Consider the following 4,540-nt stretch of genomic DNA (forward strand, 5'->3'; position numbering starts at 1 on the left):
ATTTGTAGAAAGGCCTAATGGTACATATGTATTCTAAAGACTATGCTAGACATACAGGGCCACACACCATGCAATTTTATAATTTTTAAACAAAGACAATAAATGATTGGGAAACTAAGTAGCACTAAGTTTATGATTTTATGAAACAGTAGGGATTCATGATTTTAAAACAGAATGGAAGAGTAGGAAGAATTGTTTTATGTTGGATTCTTAACTGGCTTAATGATTCATTTGTTCCATCAATTTGTAAAATTTATAAGACATTATGCACTGTATTGCACAAAGTAGGCATTCAATAAATATCTTTTGTACATGACACAAACAAATTAACCAAACTATGAAGAAATTAATGAACCCAAAGAGTACTTTTTTTAGTTTCTATGTTTTCATATTGTGTAATGAAAATATTATCCTATTCCATCCTGAGAAGTTGAGAGACAGATCATACTTCCTCCCTTTCTAGTTCATGTAACACTCTTGAATAAGATAAATATTTAATCAAAAGCTACACATACAAAATCCCGAATAGATGTCTGCGATGTTAAATACTCTATCAGCAAGGAACATTTTCCCCTTACTGAACATATGTTAAATATTACTCCAATCAGCTAGTTTTTCCTTTCAGTCAGTGGAATTGGTATGCAGAGACTTTATTTATATATGCTAGTCAGTGATTTATTTCACTGTTTTTCTTATAGGACAAGTCACTGCAAGAATTTTTCTTTCGAGCAAGATGGTATTAACCTTTTCTCATTGCAGTCATTCTCCTAGCAGTATCAATAATGCTTCATCATTTCTGTCAGTCGCTTTCTTATATTTGATAAACAAATAAATACAGCCCCACATATCAACACACTGAAATGACTAGTTCGAGGATTAGCCTTTTGATAATCATGTACAGCAGATTATGAAGCCTCTGCAACACTGGCCTTATTCCAGTTGATGCTGATACTGGGATTTGAGTTAATTGCTGATGCATCTCAAACAACAGAGCAGGTGCTAGGAGAAAGAACATTCCCTGTATTTTCTTTGTTATTTATGGTCAGAGATCTTCTACACTAAACCCTTGAGCTGGCTTTTTAGAGCCCACTGTATAACAATTTCATTCACTTTCATGTCAACAAGCTTTGGCTTGATAAATTAAAACAGAAAAATGCTGGCTAAAGCACCACAGCTTGACATGATTCATTTTGCTCCACGTTTCTGGCAGCTGCCCAAGAATGACCTGCTATCTTCCTAGTGTCCTTATCATTTTCCCATCTAGAAAAGGCTGCACCTTACTGTACACTGGGGAGTTAAAGGCCTGTGCAGGCTGTATTCAAAGGCCATTAACAATCATAACTCTAAAAATCATCACCCTTTTCCCAGCAAGGTTAACAGCAGTCTACACATAGAGAGGAAGGTCAATATTTTACTTTTATTTAAATAAATGCAAAGCTAACTACATGATTTCTTTAATTACATAGGGCTTTATGATAACCTGAACCATTATATATTTTGGCTTTTTGATCTTTCTTAAAGTTAGTCAAATGTAATTTTGAAAAGTTCATCCTAAATTTAGAAACTTCTTGTTTTATTTGTCAATTGACATTAAAATAATTTATTCATTTGTTCTCTTTGTACAGTTGGATTCATTTCAAGTGGTCTTAGGTAACATGGTTATTTTATTTAAACAGTTAATTATAAAGATGAAAAGGTCATTAAACAAAACCATAGTCTTTGAAAAAGAGGTTAAGTGAAGCATAAGCAGTATAGCCTCTAATATTTAATTTTTCTAAAGTTTAAAACTTTCTAAGTAGATTTTTAAACTAAGACTATATGTAAATTAAGTTTAAAAATCCTACCAGCTGGGCATTTATAAGCCAAATAATTAAGAAAGCATGATTAGTAGGTTGTAAATTCTACACATGCACATAAATTTTAGAAAGTACCTTATTTCTAGATATCTAAACACAAAATTTAATGGTTTTAATGGGAACATAATGTATGTGAGTGACTGTGAGTCTGGTCTCAAAGCTGGACAAAGATGTAGAAGTGACCAGAAGCCTTGACCAGTCACAATAGCTATGGTAAGGAGCAAGCTCTAAATACAATGGGCAAAGAGACAAAATGCTCACTGTTTAATAAAAGATAAATCACATGGTAGTCAGGATGTCTTTACTTAGAAAATGTAACAATTTGCTGAGTCTGCCAACTGGTCAGAGATGTCCAAAAACTTAAAATTTTAATGTTATCAAGCCACCGAAACATTGGAGGTCCAGGAAGGGAAAAAGAGCATAATTGCAAAATTTATGTTGCTGGAATTTAGTACTTCAAATCTGTCCAGGAAGATGCTTATTTGGGGGAACAAAAAAACTTTCAATAAGATTTTGTGTGTATAAGGGTAAATATGAAGTCTGATTCTAGAATAGAAGTTGGGAGTTAAATGTCTGTGAGAAATAATTAAATAAGTCATATTCTCTGTGGACAGAATTGAGCCCGTGGGAGTGATGACATGTCCTGTGTGGTGGCCCAAGAATGGCCTTCGGTGTCTAAACGAAAATTAAGATGTTTAGGGTGGAAGGAATGAATTCTAGGGTAAGAAGTAAATAGTCAACAACTCTCTCATTGAAAGGAAGAAGCCTGAATTCCTTAAGTTTTCAGTCACTTAACTAATATTTGTTCACTGTGCACCTGCCCTATGTTGATCTCAAATAATAAGGTAATTATTCCTAAAGAATTCTGGGTTTGAGTATGATCCAAAGATAATAAGAGCAGGAATTCTTAAATTTTCTTTACTTTTTTACTATTCTTGTATGTTGTAAGTCCCTTCTCTATTCTCAAGTTGTTCTTAAAGTTTTATTCAACTCTAGAGACTCCTCTTAGATTATGGTTTGGCATTTTTAAGGGAAGGATGTTTTCCAGATTAAAAAAAATGATTATGCCTTGTACAATTGCTAATATTAAGAGAGAAGAAAATCAATTTATGCAATAGCAATGAATATCCAGGAAGAATGGAACAAGACATAAGTTTGCTATGCTGAACAACAGATTGTCCACAGAACAAAGTTGTAGTAAGTATTAGCCTTCCCTAAGAGAATCTGAGAAATACCTCCAGAGGGGTGACTGATGGCAAATACTGTCCACAGACTCAAGCAAGGGAAGTGTCTTTGGTGCCTGGGTCTGGACAGACCAACAGTGCCTGTATGGTGAGATGCCTGGAGCTCTGGTCCATGCTTTCCTCCTGCAGGATGTTCTTCCACCATCTATACCCCATTCCATTTTAACAATAGTAGATAAAATACCCCTAAGGGGCTTGCAGACCCTCATAACTCAGACACCCCAGGCCTTCCTGGCCAGGAACCAGTGTGTGGATGATGGAACAGAGCAAATTGCTCCCACTGATCAGCCTGGAATTTCTTTGTTGGATTTAGAATATCCAACATCTTTCTTGGCCCTGGAGAATGGTGCTGCCATCTCCTCATTCATACAATTCAGAGGACAATTCCAGGTGTTTGGGCTACTGACTATCTACTGCTAATTCTGGATTTGAACTCTGTGTGACAGCCCATATGTGCTGCCTCAAGTCTGTAGCACACAAAGGTGGGAAACGGTGTCATGGGTGTTACTTATCTTCTGTGTATCCTCACAGAGGACCCAGGATAGCCAATCCATGTCCTTATCAGGCAGTTCTGGAGGAGCATGCTTATCTCTGTAGAGGACAGGTGGTGTTATGTAAACACAATGAGCCCTTCAGTTAATATCTGCTCTTGCATCTGTATGATATGGTGGTGTTTTATTTATCCAGGTTTGTCTTAGGGTAGCACATGAGGAGTGATCAGAAGAGATGAGTAGGAGGAAGAAGAGAAGGACAAGGAGGATGAAGAAAAAGGAGAAGTTGTGGGGGAGATTTATTGAAGGAAAAGGAAGAAGAGAAGAAAGAATTGGAAAAACAACAACAAGAAAGAAAAACAAGGAAAGAATAGTAGGGTTAAACAATTGAAAAGACTTCTCTTCTGAGAATGAAACTCTTCTTTTCCATCTATCTGTAGTCCTTTTGCTTATTATTTCTGGTTATAGCATAGTCAATTCAAGGAGCAGTCAATATTGAAAGAAATCACACTGTAGAAGTGCTATGATTATGGCCTCCAGAAATTTTATTGGGAGAGGCGTTGTTTCATGCTTTTATACATGGTAAACTTAACTGATTTCAAAACAAAATGATATTCATATTTTTCTGCATACTCTAGTGTGAGGGACTCCCCTATTGATTATGCCCAAAGCAGACTGAGAGCAGTGAAAAGGCTGTAAAGAGTTATCCTTGAAATTGGTTTGTTTATAGAAGTAAGTCTGGCTGAAGCCTATATGCTGAGGTCAGAGTGACTTGCACCCATCCAAATTCTGTTCCCAAAGTTAAAACTTTCTTTACTAAAAAGACAAGGTGAATTATTAACCACAACTTATATTTTGTTTGTTTTGTTCCTAAGTCAAGAATGCTTTGTCTCTTCCTTTACAAGCCTTGCCTGCATCAGCAACGTATACATAACAACTCCACATAGTC

The sequence above is a fragment of the Heterocephalus glaber genome, unplaced genomic scaffold (assembly GCF_053883595.1).
Source record: "Heterocephalus glaber isolate CG9 unplaced genomic scaffold, H.glaber_assembly_v1.0 deba00001463, whole genome shotgun sequence".
Classification (NCBI taxonomy): domain Eukaryota; kingdom Metazoa; phylum Chordata; class Mammalia; order Rodentia; family Bathyergidae; genus Heterocephalus; species Heterocephalus glaber.